This window comes from Ascaphus truei, chromosome 1, assembly GCF_040206685.1.
Source record: "Ascaphus truei isolate aAscTru1 chromosome 1, aAscTru1.hap1, whole genome shotgun sequence".
Lineage (NCBI taxonomy): Eukaryota > Metazoa > Chordata > Amphibia > Anura > Ascaphidae > Ascaphus > Ascaphus truei.
Window position 1 is genome coordinate 186,835,005 of NC_134483.1, and position 16,907 is coordinate 186,851,911.

Here is a 16,907-nt window from a genome sequence, read left to right on the forward strand (position 1 = left end):
AGCACTGTTCCTTCTCTGTATCTGTGCAGGAAAACACACAGCACTGGGGGCCACTTTCATGATTCTGTTGCGATCAGGATTAGCTGGATTAGGCCTTGATTCATAAAGGACCCCCTGCGGCCAGGAGGAAGTTTCATCACAAAGTCAGTGTGGTGTGAACTATATTCTGTCAACACCACTACTTACTGGAAGAATACAAAAAGAAAAAGAAAAAATGTTTGATGTAAAATATGTGAATATACAGTTCCTAGCAACAAAGATTATGACTGGTCTACCTATCACCGAGTTGTTCATTAAACACACACACACACACACAACCAGTAATGGTCCTTTTTCGATGTATAAAGAATTGTGTGGTTTAGAAGGTTGCAGGAGCCTGGGGAGTAAGTATAGCAACCTACACATAAAACCGCTTGGCTCCATTTCCAAACTCCGTCCGACAGCTAGAAAACGGTGTTGCTGACGAGATACCATTACACAGAAATCTGTCACTTTGAAGACTGGCTGCATTTTTGCTCCCAAAACACAACTGCTCCAAAACAAACTAACGAAAAGCAGTGCACGTGTGAGACTACATTCACATACATGTACCTACATACACTCGCATGCATTTAAAGCACACAAAAACCTCTCTCTCTGCCAGCAAGTCTGCTCCTTCTATTCTAAATGTTCGAAATATAGCACACACCACAAACCTGACACTTCTAGTATTTTGACGTAAAACAGAATCAAAATGTTCCCCCTCTTGCTGGAGCTCTGCTGTTCAATCAAAGCTTTATCTGTTATATTTCTGTCTCTCTCTCTCTTCTGCTGCTGCATTCACCAACAAGAGAAAAGGGTGTAGGCAAAGGAGACTTTGACCTGCAGCTGTAACACAATACTTTCGCACAGTCCTGTCGACCCCTGACATAAATTTTACACCGCAGCTGGCATTTACACATTTAGCATTACCATATGTATAGCCTACTCTGAGCTAATTATGCTAATCACCTGTCTAACTCTCTGCTGCGAAAAATGGTTGTATTTAGCAGTCCACTGCCTACCAATGCAGCTTACTGTGTGGCTGAAATGTACATTCAGACGGCCTTGAATGGCAAGATTTTTCCACGTTGCTGGCTTCATTCAGGCCGCAGAAAAATGTATTCAAGTCAACTGGTTTCGGTCCGCAACAAAAGTTACGAGAAAAAAGTGAGTGTGTTCCTGCCCTAACAGTCCAGGTCTGCTTGCTAGCAAAATGATAAATCAATTGGTGTGGGAAGCAAAAAACCAGGGAAGGAGAGGGAGTTCAACAACAAAAATCATGTGAAATATATATTATACACACACACACACACACAATAATAAAAAAAAAAGTCTATTAAGACAAAGGAAAAATCCAATGTCTCGGTCCCACTCCAGGCTCCTTCATCAGGGTTGTGTATACATGCATGCGTGTGTGTGTGTGTGTGTCAATAATATACATGTCTATGAACAATGTAATATTATAAAAAGTTCACTGTTTAGTTAAACAAAATGCAATCGATTTTCTCAAAACCTGTTACTGGTATATAAATGAGCCCTGATCACTGCAGTTTGGCAATTGTTGCAGCTTTCCTTTCTTCAATGAGACAAGATTCCTGATTATATAGTCGGTGTATTGCGAAAAATTATTCCACACACAGTGTTAGTATTAAAATATAAGGAAAGCTTGAAGGCACAATAATTTAATTTCCATATAATTTGCAGTCTATCTCCTATGTCTCGAGCGTTATAAAGTGAGGTTATATCAAGTTGGTGCCAAACTATGCACTTCTAGTCAAATGTCCTTTGCCTTCTCCTACTCAACAGAATGTGGTGATGAGAAGCACTGCTCACGCTTAGCAAAAGCAGAACAAAAAGCAGCAGTAGACATTTTCCTCGAAATGTCACTGATATATCCTGGTACACTTATTGCCGCTCACCTTGCCTTTTATATAAAACCTTTGCAACACTGTACAAAAAAAGTAATTCCGTGTTTTTTTCTAACTTTTATCCCCAAATTCCTATGGCAGCTCTTCTGCTGTATTCTAAAATTGCACGTATCAGTCGGGTGCACCGATGTACATAAACCTAATTACTTCCTCCCATTGTGGTGGCAGTGATCTTAAAATGTCACAATCTTTGTTTATAAACTGAATACATTTATATGCCAATTTTGCAGCTGAGAGTTACTTAGCAGTGTGTGTGGCAAGCTTTTAAAGTTGCAGACCAAGCAATAATCTACATGTGGGTTTTTTTAAATAAATGTGTCCTGTACTATGAAAAAATACTTGTAGCATTTTTTTTAAAACAACTCTGAATTAAATTTTTAATGTATTATAATGTAGCCAACATTTTATGAAACAGGCTCTGGCACCCCCCTTTTTGAGCCCTGCCCTCTCTATTAGCAGTGCACCAATTGTATCTAGTGACTGCCTGGTCACATGATCTTCCCCACAGAACTTTGCATCTTTGCTCCTCTTCTGCTGCACCGACAGCCATTTAGTGAACCCCCGAGCTGAATCTTCACTGATCGATGAGTAATTAGCTAAGTTGCCAATCAGTGTGTGTATTGTATTGATGGAAACAGCAGACAGAGATAGCTCGCTCTAGATTGTATTGATGCACATATTAAAAAGGATTAAAAAAATAAAATAAAAAAACAGCTTAGGCCGCTTAGCTTATAGTGAGCACGTGCGCCTGTGCGAACGCGCGTGCAAGTGCAGCACACTTTGTGTGAACGGGTCCGTGCTGCTGTGAGCGACAGTCTTGGGAGGTACTGTTTGTTTGTGTGTCACTGGGTGTGTGTGTGTCACTGGGTATATGTGTGTGTCACTGGGTGTATGTATGTATGCACACATACATTACAACGGCGGTAGCGGTGCGAATACATACTTTTCTGAATCTTTCCCCGTCGGCCGGCTCCACGCTCACTGCCGTGCACGGCCCGAGCATACAATGACTGGCTAACCACTGCCAACTCTAAGTGCCGCGCGCACGGCGCAGCAAGCATGCCCACTATATTACGGGCCTAAGACTGCTACTTTAAATGATTCCCATTGCTTATTTACATGCAATGATTATGCTTCATGTTCACAATATACCTATACAGTAAATCAAGTGGTGCACATGGCATACACATGTATGCCCTAGATCAGTGTTTTTCTACAGGGGTTCCCAGGGCATCTCAAAAGCGTTCCCTACAATTTTAGGTCATTTGAAAATTGTACCAAAAACAGAAGAATTTACAATGCATCTGATCTCAGACACGCTATTAGAGAGGGTTGGGGTTCCTTATATAATCCCACTCAATGGGGTTACCGGTTTGCTGCAAGGGGTGAATTAGTAGAGCAGTATATGTTAGGCCCCACCCTGTGTGGACAAAGGGATACGGACATCACAGGGAAGTATATAGGAGAGGAGGAAGGTTCTGAAAGGGAGGTTCCCGGAGGACAAAAGGAGAGGAGAGATAGAGAGTAGGTTCCTGAAGTAATAGGAGAGCTCAGGCCCCCCCACCCCCGTTTATTATGTTACAGATTGGGATCTTTGCTAAAAGGCACTGTCCCCATGAGATGTCCAACGGAAACACGCAGGTCCCAGAGAGGGAAGACAGACATGCCAAATGCTGATGGATCCTGGGTGTCAGAGGATCAACATATGTAGTCTCTTTAACCTGTAAGGATTGGCAGTTCTCAATCAGGAATGGGATATAGTCTTTACCTGCACAGAACCGGCCTGGATCCTAGTAAGGGCCCAAAGTAGATGTGTTATTATGGCTGTTACTTTGAAGGGGGACTCGGTCAAATATAAGCAACACAGCCAAATATATGCACCTCACTGGGAGTGCCAAGAGTGGGCACTTTGGGAAGGACTATTTCATGAATAGCAAAGAATGATGTAAAGCAACGTACAACTATTTCACCTATATCGTGTATGTGCGTGAAGTGTCCCCGTGCCTATGGACATGAATAAAGTTGTACTACAAAAGATCCTGGCACCTATCATGTTCAGCCTTCCTACATGATCTCCCAGCTGCCTGAATACAGCACCCCGAAATGAGAAACTATGCAGAATAGCCAAATATTGTGCACCGATGTAATTTACCTAGGAGCCAGACGGGGGGAGGGGGGAATACATTTACAATGCATCTCAGACACGCTATTAGAGAGGGTTGGGGTTCCGCCGAATTTCACATTATAAATTATAGGTTTGCTTAACATTAAAAAAAGGTTAAACAAACACTGCTCTATATGCCTGTGCATACACACTGTATGTATAAGGTTTTCCCACAAACATACTTCCTTCCGATTCTGAAACACCATCGGGCCAAAGCAAGCAACAATACCCAAACCACGTTTTGTAACTCAACATCTCAGTATTTAGATACTAATCTCTGCCAGTCCAAAATATTAATTAATCTGTCCTCTTGTAGTGTAGCTGAAAAAAAAAATCAAAAAAACCCTCAACTGTGCAGCCAAAACACAAATAACACTACAACTACTGTGCTGTGAGCAGAGGCATTTTTTCCTCCACTACCCCTCCTTTATATATAAAAAAAAAAAAGAAAAGTACCACCCAGCTCTTATGGCAGAGAGTTCTGTTTACATTGCAATCCTTGACTGTGTAATACTTCTGGCATTTTGGTCAGGATTCCTGAGCTGGGGGCCAGAAGCCCTTCGGCAATGATTTCAGGACAAAAAAAAAAAAAAAGGCCCTATATGAATGCACACGTTTACTTATTGCTTATTTACACCATTTTTGTGTACTTGTTCAATTAAAACCTGCAACCTTGGTTAACAAAGAGGAGAGGGCATGTGAGGTCTAAACAGCAATTAGGGCATATGTTAAAGACTTTTATGAAGGAACCTATTCAAAAGAGTTTGCAACAGAACGAATAGCTCACGAGAAGGCTTTCTGAGCGGGGCCTAAACAAGTCATGTTGCTTGGCCTGTGGAAGGAAATGATTCCAGGAAATATCACATTGCTGCCATTTGTTCTCCAATGTCACATCATTTACATGTTTATTAAACATGCCCCAAAATTGGTCAGGCTCCATTTTTCATTAGCAATCCATCTAGGAAGGTTAGCATATACTGTTTTGGCCTGAATATAGTCCTGTTCTTTCCTAAAAATGTCCTTCCGAAAAAAACAGTACTCGTATTATATGCGCAGCCTAACACCTTTTAGTTTTTATGTAGAAGATCTCAAAAACGTTAGGGTCGTAATATGTGCGAGGCCGTACTACAGTATATTCGGGCCAATATGGTAATATCAATTTGCAAAAACCTTCTTGTGATGTATACTCAATACTAGAATTTAAAACATCTTCCCCGCCCCCTCTTAAAAAAAAAAAAAGCCACCCACATTCTTATCTTTAGAGTCGGTAAACAAAGGAATTATTTTATCTTGACTATTATACTGGCAGTGTTCAATGAAAAAGAATTTGATGAATATTGCATTAGAAGCTTTACTAGTGAATGACCATACTGTCATCTAGTGTTGCTGATGTAGAAAAGAGAGAGTACAGAACAGTAGTTTGGGTGATAGACAAAGTGATCTATCTTTATATTGCCAGATAATATCAGACAATTAAATGTTTGACTCCATTTACCCTTTTCTTTTATTTCAACTCTTAATGCCATTTTTAATACAATGAGTATCCTGATTTCTATAGCAGGTTAACACCTAGCAGTGCAAAATATTTGCAACATTTGTGATAGTGTGTTAATATTCTCAGAAGTTAGAGTTGCAAACTGTAACAATAGATGTTAACTACGTAACATAAGAATACATTGAAGCGGCTGAGTTACACTGAATGAAGGATTGCGTGAAACTGAAAGGAAGCCATTTAGTGAACCCTAGGAAGCAAGAGTTTGCTGATCGATTACGGGAGAATGAATCGATCAGCAGCTTAGGTAATTCGTTTTCAATAAAAGTAATCAAAGGCTGCATATATTTAAAAACATATATATTTGTTTCATTTCAAGTGCTGCTTCAATTACCTCTAATTCAATAAACCGGCCATTTTAAAAGCTTATGAATTTACATGCGGCTATTTCCAAGATAATCCATCACAAACTGAAAAGGGAATAATCAAGATGCAAAGCATAAATTGTGTGTTGTAAAACATCAACAAATAATCAGCATTTCAAAGTTAATTAGGGAAGACTAATATGTTTCAGGTTAAGCGTTCACATTTTAAATAGGAGCCCAAGAGTCAACATTTTCTTCTCGAGACCATTCGCATCTTCTTTTGCTCACCAACCTTTAGAGTGATGCAAGAAGGACAACTTGATATGTTAATAGAAATGTTGTCATTAGTTCAAGTTTGCATCTTTGTGGATGCAACTCAAGAAGGTCAAAGAGAGGTCAGCTTTGAAGGCGAAACCCAAATGAAATATAAACATGGCATTGTGAAAACCAGACAAATTTCCCTCAGCTTTGTCCAGCCAGCACTAATCTAGGCATCAGCTGTACAGCATAATCTAAACAAACGGATCAGTCGGTTCATACATCTGGAAGCCGTCATTTTTTTTGTGTGACTCCAAAATGTGGAGTAATGTGGAGTAGAGTTAAAACATTCATCCCAAAGTACTGCTTATTGCAGCATTTTAGTAGTCAATGGATTGGTACCTTAAACTGGTCCAGGCTAATTTACTGATCAGTATCCTCTTCCATCTCAAAATGATGATACCCATCTACCTCGTCTTCTTTCCACAAAAGTGTTTTTGGAAGAATCACACAAAAAAAACGTTGTCAATGTACTTATTGAATACATATCACATGCACAAGATAAAAAGCTGCTGGGATGTTTCTGGATTTTTGTTTTTACCTGGATATGGACCAGATTCTGCGTGTCCCGTGAAGTTCAATCATGTGGTTCTCAGCTCCAGATAGCCCTATGTTGCCAGGAAACTAGACTTTAAAAACCTGGGTCAGTAACACTTATCTGGGGGAACTGTCTGGTAAAAATGGTCAGACTCACACTGGCAGACAATCGAAACCCACAACATCAGTAGGGTATGTCTGTGTAGTTTTTTCTATTAAGGACTGTCGCAATCATTTTAATTTATTTTTTAAACCAGGGGTGGGGAACGTTAGGCCCGAGGGCCGTATAAGGCCCTCGAAATCATTTGGTCTGGCCCTGCTAAGGCAACTGCTATAACCGGGTCGCGCTAATTGGGAAAAAAATGGCCGCGCGTCCCCGATCGGGAGAAGGGAGGAGGTGGTGTGAGGCGCCGGCAGCCCTACACAATCCCCAGCAGCCACCGTCCTAGCCCCAGCGATCCCCCAGCAGTCACCGTACTTTCCCCGCAGCATTCCCCGCACTTCCCCCATGCTTCTCCAGCAGTTCCCCCCGCACTTACCCCAGCATCCGCCCTACACGATCCCCCCAGCAGCAGCAACTACCAGAGGTAGGGGGGCGGGGTTCTGTGTGCCTACATGCCTGCTGTGTGCCTGTCGTGTGCCTGCCTGTCTGTCTGTCTGTATGGCCCGCGAACGATGTTATAAATATCCAAATGGCCCTTGGCAGAAAAAAGGTTCCCCACCCCTGTTTTAAACCAATGGAAAAATAAAAGTCTATTTTTTCTAACCGGGAGAGTCCCTGTGACTAGTCTTGGGTCAAAAAAGGCAAATAGATATAAGGGAGATTGTGGCTTTCAAAACAAGCAGCCTAAGTCATGTGGTAACAGTGAATTTGCAATACAGGCATACCCCGGTTTAAGTACACTCACTTTAAGTACACTCGCGAGTAAGTACATCTCGCTCAATAGGCAAACGGCAGCTCACGCATGCGCCAGTAAGCACGTCCTGAACAGCAATACCGGCTCCCTACCTGTACCGAAGGTGTGCGCAAGCGGTGAGACTATAGAGCCTGTTACAAATGTCTTATTTACATCAGTTATGCACGTATATGACGATTGCAGTACAATACATGCATCGATAAGTGGGGAAAAGGTAGTGCTTCACTTTAAGTACATTTTCGCTTTACATACATGCTCCGGTCCCATTGCGTACGTTAATGTGGGGTATGCCTGTACATTAAAAACCCACAGCAAGAACACATCCGCTACCATTCATAATTATAGTTCAACTAGCTGAGACCCGGCATTGCCCGGGATGTAATTTTGGGGGGGGCGTACGACAGGGTTAGGCTTCCCCCCCCCCCTTGACAGCTAGGTGGGTGACTGAGTTGACTGAGTGTGTGGGTGACTGTGTGGGTGGGTGGGGACACTTGACTGAGTGGGTGGGTGGGTTGGTGACTGAGTGGGTGACTTTGGGTCGGTGACCGAGTGGGTGACTTTGGGTCGGTGACCGAGTGGGTGACTTTGGGTCGGTGACCGAGTGGGTGACTTTGGGTCGGTGACCGAGTGGGTGACTTTGGGTCGGTGACCGAGTGGGTGTCTTTGGGTCGGTGACCGAGTGGGTGTCTTTGGGTCGGTGGGTGGGTGACTTTGGGTCGGTGGGTGGGTGACTTTGGGTCGGTGGGTGGGTGACTTTGGGTCGGTGGGTGGGTGACTTTGGGTCGGTGGGTGGGTGACTTTGGGTCGGTGGGTGGGTGACTTTGGGTCGGTGGGAGGGTGGGTGGGTGACTTTGGGTCGGGTTGACTTTGGGTCGGTGGGTGACTTTGGGTCGGTGGTTGGGTGGGTGAGTTGGGTTGGTGGGTGGGTGAGTTGGGTTGGTGGGTGGGTGAGTTGGATCGGGGGGTGGATGACTTTGGGTCGGTGGGTGGGTGACTTTGGGTCGGTGGGTGGGTGACTTTGGGTCGGTTTGACTTTGGGTCGGTGGGTGGGTGACTTTGGGTCGGTGGGTGGGTGACTTTGGGTCGGTGGGTGGGTGACTTTGGGTCGGTGGTTGGGTGGGTGGGTGACTTTGGGTCGGTGGGTGGGTGACTTTGGGTCGGTGGGTGGGTGACTTTGAGTCGGTGGGTGGGTGGGTGACTTTGGGTGGGTGGGTGACTTTGGGTCGGTGGGTGGGTCGGTGACTGGGTGACTTTTTCAGGGTCGGTGACTGGGTGGGTCAGTGAGTGGGTGGGTGGGGTCAGTGAGTGGGTGGGTGGGGTCAGTGAGTGGGTGGGTGGGGTCAGTGAGTGGGTGGGTGGGGTCAGTGAGTGGGTGGGTGGGGTCAGTGAGTGGGTGGGTGGGGTCAGTGAGTGGGTGGGTGGTTTGGGTGAGACTGAATGGGTGGGTGAGTGTGAGACTGAATGGGTGGGTGAGTGTGAGACTGAATGGGTGGGTGAGTGTGAGACTGAATGGGTGGGTGAGTGTGAGACTGAATGGGTGGGTGAGTGTGAGACTGAATGGGTGGGTGAGTGTGAGACTGAATGGGTGGGTGAGTGTGAGACTGAATGGGTGGGTGAGTGTGAGACTGAATGGGTGGGTGAGTGGAAAACTGAATGGGTGGGTGAGTGGAAAACTGAATGGGTGGGTGAGTGGAAAACTGAATGGGTGGGTGAGTGGAAAACTGAATGGGTGGGTGAGTGGGAAACTGAATGGGTGGGTGAGTGGGAAACTGAATGGGTGGGTGAGTGGGAAACTGAATGGGTGGGTGGGTGAGTGGGAAACTGAATGGGTGGGTGGGTGAGTGGGAAACTGAATGGGTGGGTGGGTGAGTGGGAAACTGAATGGGTGGGTGAGTGGGAAACTGAATGGGTGGGTGAGTGGAAAACTGAATGGGTGGGTGAGTGGGAAACTGAATGGGTGGGTGAGTGGGAAACTGAATGGGTGGGTGAGTGGGAGACTGAATGGGTGGGTGAGTGGGAGACTGAATGGGTGGGTGGGTGGGAGACTGACTGGGTGGGAGACTGACTGGGTGGGAGACTGACTGGGTGGGAGACTGACTGGGTGGGAGACTGACTGGGTGGGAGACTGACTGGGTGGGAGACTGACTGGGTGGGAGACTGACTGGGTGGGAGACTGACTGGGTGGGAGACTGACTGGGTGGGAGACTGACTGGGTGGGAGACTGACTGGGTGGGAGACTGACTGGGTGGGAGACTGACTGGGTGGGAGACTGACTGGGTGGGAGACTGACTGGGTGGGAGACTGACTGGGTGGGAGACTGACTGGGTGGGAGACTGACTGGGTGGGAGAGTGGGTGACTGACTGGGTGGGAGAGTGGGTGACTGACTGGGTGGGAGAGTGGGTGACTGACTGGGTGGGTGAGTGGGTGACTGACTGGGTGGGAGAGTGGGTGACTGACTGGGTGGGAGAGTGGGTGACTGACTGGGTGGGAGAGTGGGTGACTGACTGGGTGAGTGGGTGACTGACTGGGTGAGTGGGTGACTGACTGACTGACTGACTGACTGGGTGGGTGACTGGGTGACTGACTGAATGGGTGACTGAATGGGTGGGTGACTGAGTGACTGGGTGGGCGACTGAGTGACTGGGTGGGCGACTGAGTGACTGGGTGGGCGACTGAGTGACTGGGTGGGTGGGTGAGTGGGTGACTGGGTAAGTGGGTGAATGGGTGGGTGACTGGGTGGGTGACTGAGTGGGTGGGTGACTGGGTGAAAGTGACTGGGTGGGTGAGTGGGTGACTGGGTGGGTGGGTGACTGGGTGAAAGTGACTGGGTGGGTGTGTGGGTGGGTGACTCGGTGGGTGACTGACTGACTGACTGGGTGGGTGACTGACTGACTGACTGACTGGGTGACTGGGTGGGTGGGTGACTTGACTGGGTGGGTGGGTGACTTGACTGGGTGGGTGACTTGACTGGGTGGTTGGGTGGGTGACTTGACTGGGTGGGTGGGTGACTTGACTAAGTAAGTTTTTGGGTGACTAAGTGAGTGACTGGGTGAAAGTGACTGGGTGGGTGACTGGGTGACTGAGTGAGTGGGTGGGTGACTGGGTGAAAGTGACTGGGTGGGTGTGTGGGTGACTGGGTGACAGTGCATGGGTGGGAGACGGTGGGTGACTTACCTTGACCCCGTGGCATCTGGCTGGGGCAGGAGGTGAGTTCGGGAAGCTGGGGGGGGGGGGGGGCAAGAGTGGCAGGAGACCCGCGCCGCGCTTCCCCTCTCCGGTAGCGGCGCACGTGAGGGGGAGTCCCGCGCCGCGCTTCCCCTCCGTCCGGGAGCCGGCGCACGTGAGGGGGAGTCCCGCGCCGCGCTTCCCCTCTCCGGTAGCGGCGCACGTGAGGGGGAGTCCCGCGCCGCGCTTCCCCTCTCCGGTAGCGGCGCACGTGAGGGGGAGTCCCGTGCCGCGCTTCCCCTCTCCGGTAGCGGCGCACGTGAGGGGGAGAGCAAAAGGCCCGGGCCACGCTTCCCCTCTCCGGTAGCGGCACACATGAGGGGGAGTCCCGCGCCGCGCTTCCCCTCTCCGGTAGCGGCGCACGTGAGGGGGAGAGCAAAAGGCCCGGGCCGCGCCGCGAGGGGGGAGGAGCCTGGAGTTTGCTGCTGAGCAGGAGGGCCGCGGCGCACGGTGAGGGTGCAGCTGGGGATGTTGCGGAGCGTGGGGATTTGGGTGAGGTGGGGGGAGAGAGTGAGGGGCACCGGGAGAGGAGGGGGGGGGTGTGTGTGGAAGGTGAGCTGCGGTCCAACTGACGGGGGAGAGTGAGGGTGTGTGTGTGTGTGTGAGGGGTGTGTGTGTGTGTGTGAGGGGGGGGTGTGTGTGTGTGTGTGTTTTTGCCTGTCACTCTGCCTCAGGCCAATGAGAGGTGCGGGGGCGGGCAGGCCAAGGGACCAATGAGATTGCCGCTAGGGACGCAGACATACAGTGCTTTCAGAAATATATAGTAGATTATAATAAAATGTACAAAGACTATAGCATCCATATTTGTCTAACGAAAGTTAGGATCGCATACCTAACTGTAGCAAAATTCTGGTACCCGTAATGGCCCTGGAGAGGTGTAGACTCATTGACCAGGAGTGCAAAGTACATGAAGAAGACCGGTGAGGATTTGAAAGCTCTATACAGCAACATTTAATCTATTAAGATCTCATGTTGGGCAAGTAAAAGAATTCTATAAAAAGTTTTTAAAAAAATTGCAGTGATCAGGACTTAGTTATTCAGCAGTTTCAGGAAACTTAATTGGTGGACTTATAGCGTGAGGTCTACCTGGATCTCAGTGGTCTACCAAACTGTGGGTGCGGTCTACACTAGATGGTGCTCTGCATCAGCTGGGAGTAGCTGTAAACACATTGGATGGCGCTGCCCTTACCCATAAACCTCTAACCCTAAAAACTCCTACCCCAACAACATGATTCAAATAAAATATGAATTATTTAGCTCACACTTGCGTTTTAAAATTGTAGTTTCCTTGTAGACCGCACGTTCTAGTGTAAATGGTCCGGTAGACCGCACGCTATAGTGTAAATTTGTCCAGTAGGTCGCACGCTATAGTAGCAGCAAATTATCATAGGCTCTCAGGATTACATTTTCAACAATATTTCTGCCAAGCAGAAAACGGTTTTAAATTATTTGACTATGGAGACAGAGGACGAAAGAGGGAAAGGAAATGCAACGTGTACAAACAATCTGGTTACATGGGACTGCCAAACAAAAAAGGGGTGAAATTGGTCAAAGTTTACTTTAGCTTAGCACCAGCTAAAATATCACCAGCTTTTCCAAAGCAAATGGAGAAGGGTGAAAACTGAGCTTTTAATGCTTAGATGCTTCTACCAAGCCAGATTTCCTGAAAACACAAGTGCTATAATGATGCTGATTAATTTGCAGCACATGAACCCTCAAACCCTGTAAACGTGATTATTAGATTTTAGACACAAAATAATGTAATTTCTTGGCTCTGACTAGAGCAACAGCTGTTATTCTGGACAAACAGGGTGCAGGTGGGACACCTAACCTTATGCATAGAAATTGATACGTAGCCGAGTGTGATAACAAAATAGTGCAATAGGATTATAGGTTTCCTGAAGTTTTAATTATTCAAACTTTTTTGGGGTAAGAGAAAAATGTGCTACTTATAATAACTTAAGTTTCCAAAACATACCTTTTAATGTGACTATTGGTTCTTCAAACAGAAGACTTGTTCTTATGATGGTTGGAGCCTTTCATAAAAGCATATCCTATAGTTACTGTGGCACTATCCTGAAGCAATTCTGCAGGGCAAGATAGCAATGTGAATGCTTTTACTATAAAACCCCTGCAATGTAGTTACCCTTCTACTAAATATCAACAGCATGCGTGCATATTCGTTTATAAGATAAGGGCACGGCAAAGACAAGTTTGAGCAACACTACCACCTGCTCGATTACTTTAAAAACATTTTATTTTTTAAACCAGGGGTTCTTTTGAAGCAGAATTGTGGTTTTTTTTTAAGCACCCAGCTCCACGCGTTTCCTACCGGTGTAGTTACAAGTGTATCTGCTCCATCCAGGTGAAACAAAATGGCTGCCAAATTGCACGACCCCACGGGTCAATAGGAAGTCGCAACATCATAGGTTTATGGCTTTCCTTTGGACAGCCCTTTAAAACACCTGTAGCTAAACCGGTAAGTATCTTGGGGAACCGAGGGTCAATAGACAATTGGTTGAGATTCACTAAGCTCCAATAAATCATAATTGCACGTTAGCGGCCATTGATCTGAAAGTCAATTAACACACGATCGCAACTTTCAGCGTTTAGTGACTCTACCCCGTTTCTTTAGAAATTGGTAGAGTTAGGCGATATCTATTGTATTCCTAATGATGCGTCCCAATTGCCCAAGTGCCTCAGCAGAAGCAATATTCAAAACAAGATAAATATTTATTAGTGGTAAAGGAGCACAGAGATGTTTCCACGTCACTTCGGGCCTCAATCACAGAACAATATTTATTACATCAGGGAATACCTCGACAATGATTTACCATTGTAAAAGGTACTCCCTGTTGAAGTAGCAACCAACTCCGAAACGCGTTGGATATACTTTGAGTTACACTGTGACATCACTCATACTTTAAGTGCTTTTGTCCTGAATTGAAAGGTCTGGCATTTGGTCGCATACAGGACGCTCTCGGGACTTTCCTTTGGCCCAATTTACGGTGATGTCATCAAGAGGCACCCCAGAGCAGATTGACAGAGTTATAGGGAGCATGACTGCTATTCCCGCGAAACATCGTGGCATCCTCCCCTGATCGTAGGACCTTGGGCGTACATCCCAAGATATCGGACCGGGAAACCTGCACCGATCATGGGATCGTGGACACAATCATCAACGTTTGCCACAGTGATCGATCGGGTGCCGAAGCGCATCAAATTGTCCGTTCATTGTTTTTAGACGATATGATTGCCCTTATCTGCTATTTGTATGTGTGACATTCACACCTTTTATAGGCTCAAAATAATTCAAAATACTTTCTTATATTTTCTCTACATAGTGATGCCGAGCCATCCATTTGATTGGCAGCTGACCCATACCATCCATTTTTCTGACAAGGAAAGGATATTAATCTAATCACTGTTAATATTATTAGGTTCTTGCATTGCTCGATCCATTTACACTTTCTATACCAACTCACTGAATCAATTCACTTTCTAGAAGTGCTGTCTGCACCATTTATATAAATAGCACTTCACTGAGTTTTTTTTTAAACACTGGAGTGAATACACTGTCACTTTTATAAGTGTTCATAATATATATTTGGTGCGCAACACTAAACACACACAGTCAATGTTAATCTTGCAAAATACGCAAGTAACACACGCTGCCATGAGTAAGTGTGTAGAATTGGAGTCCTCTATGGAGACATAAACTTGTGCAGCGACTGCGGAAAGCTTCCACTGCTCATTCTTAGGCCGCGCTTATTGTTGCGGCGACGGATCCAAAACACATACCTTGTTGTGCATCATGCTGCACATAGTGAACGCGACCAGGCGGAGGCACGACCGAACGGCAGGATCTAGGAGAGACAGATGAATTCGACTCTCCATGCGGCCCCGCGTGACGTCAGCGGCAACGTGAAGCGGTTCAGCCAACAATGGCGAACTGCTCGCATGACATCACGGGCAACTCCTCCGCTACACCCCATGTCGCATCCCGCCTGTATAGAGTGCAGGATTCCCGCGCACATGACATCACGTGGTCGCGCGCACTGAAGTGCACACTAAGCGCGGCCTTATGATTTGGAGCTGTGCTCTGTACTTAGGGCTTCAAACCCTCCAGGTCTGAGCTATATTATACATCCTTAGAGCACTGCAGATGATAAAAGACAAATTATGTATTGATCGCTATGCCACAACAGAAGAATCACGGAAAATGTGCATGTTTACTTCCTCAAATGAATGCACAGGCCATGGTGAGATTTTACATTCTGAATAGGGGTGCACTCAGGGGCGTAGCTATAGCCCGGGCAAAGCCCAAGGCCCACGCTATTGGGGGCCGTGCTCCCCCTCTGCTGACCATCTGTCTCCCTTCTCCACCCAGATAGAGGCAGGTGGGGGGAGATGATGGTATGCGGCGGCAGAGGAGCAGCACGGAGGCAGAGGCAGAGCAGGACAGCCGGGAAGGAGTGCGCTGTAGCAGCATAGACACTGGAAGAACGACTTCCGGGCCAGATCGCGCTCCTCCCCGGTCGTCCTGCTCTGCCTCCGTGCAGCGTCTAAACTCCTCTGCCGCCTGCTTCTCTGCTTAAGGCCAGGGACATAGTAGGATGAGCCTTGCTGAGCCGCGCTGAGCAGATGCACTTACCCCCTGCATCTGTCATCAGCGCGGCTTTAGCAGCCGCTTCCGCATGTGTGCGGAGGCTGAGAAAATTTGCTGAGACAGGCAAGTTTAAAATTTGCCGCTCGGGGAAGCGGAGGAGCGGTCACGTGACCGCTCACATCCAATGGGAGCGAGGGACTAGCCCCGCCTCCCGCTTTGCCTCCTGACACGCCTCTGCTCCGCCTCGCCCCGCCCCAAAGCGCGCTCACTGCCTCGCCTGCCAGGACACAAAAAAGCTCCAGTTTGAGCAGGCGAGGCAGAGCAGGAGCGCTGATCAGCGCGGCCCGAGGCACCATGCCTGAGGCCTTACTCTGGCGGCTCTCCGCCACCGCGTACCATCATCTTCCCCCGTCTGCCTCTATCAACACCCTGTCCCACAGGTAGGCATGGAGGAGGAGGAGGACAGAGAGAGAGCCGTAGGAGAGATGATGAGGAGGGGGAGAGCTGAGGAGAGCTCAGAGATATCCTCCAATTTAAAAATCCAAGCGAATTTTTCTCCTGAATCTACGGAATAGGTTCACTTATAATGGGGCCCTGAAAAAAATTTTTGCCCGGGGGCCCGTACATGTCTAGCTACTCCACCGCTTCCACCATTCTGGTGCAGAAACTGACATATGTAACATGATACAGCAGTTTTGAAGGCAAGTTTTATTAAAAGACAATGACAATAATTCTCATTGGGTGCCAAGGTCCATAATGAAGTCAATTACATCTTTGTATCAGGCTTCGGAGCACTTAAATTACACATCTGTGAGGAGTCATTCAAAAAACAGCAGTGCCTCAAAAGAAATCTTATTCAGTTATTTGGGTGTGGGGATGTTAACCGTTTAAAATTGGGGAAAAACAAAACAAAACACTAAATCTCCAAAGCCACTCTGCTGGTCACAGCACCAGGACAACTGACAATGCCCCAAATTACGCAAATAGTGATCTTCACAATATCCAATTGCTGCCCACCTTCTCAAATGCAACAATAAATCAAGAATACAGTATGTTTAAACTGGTGTATACGCCATTGGTACCATTACAGTATGGGTGTGGAAAGTAAAGGACTATTGGGGTGGGGACAGGATATGTAGCATTACAAGATTGAGTAACTGCTACAATAAAGAAACTCAATTATTTTAAACACACAGGGGTTCTCACACTTTCCATATTGGCCCATCATGCTTACTGGCTCGCTTAATGAATATCTGTTATACATCTGTATAACAGCCTTATTGTTCCTAGTGGTAACAAAACATATACTGGTATAATGCCGAAAATCAGC

General features: G+C 46.9%; 1 protein-coding gene across 3 annotated transcripts in view; it reads right to left on the reverse strand.

Annotated features, from left to right (window-relative positions):
• The window catches only part of PTCH1 (patched 1), a 79,605-nt gene that overhangs the window by 46,346 nt on the left and 16,352 nt on the right, over positions 1-16,907 (reverse strand). The window contains exon 1 of one of the 3 annotated variants that reach the window (XM_075599137.1): positions 6,830-6,869. The exons of the other annotated variants lie outside the window; for them this stretch is intronic. The gene's annotated coding sequence lies outside the window, so the exon portion shown is untranslated. Of the gene's footprint in view, positions 1-6,829; positions 6,870-16,907 lie in introns of those variants that run through there. 3 annotated transcript variants of the gene reach the window in all.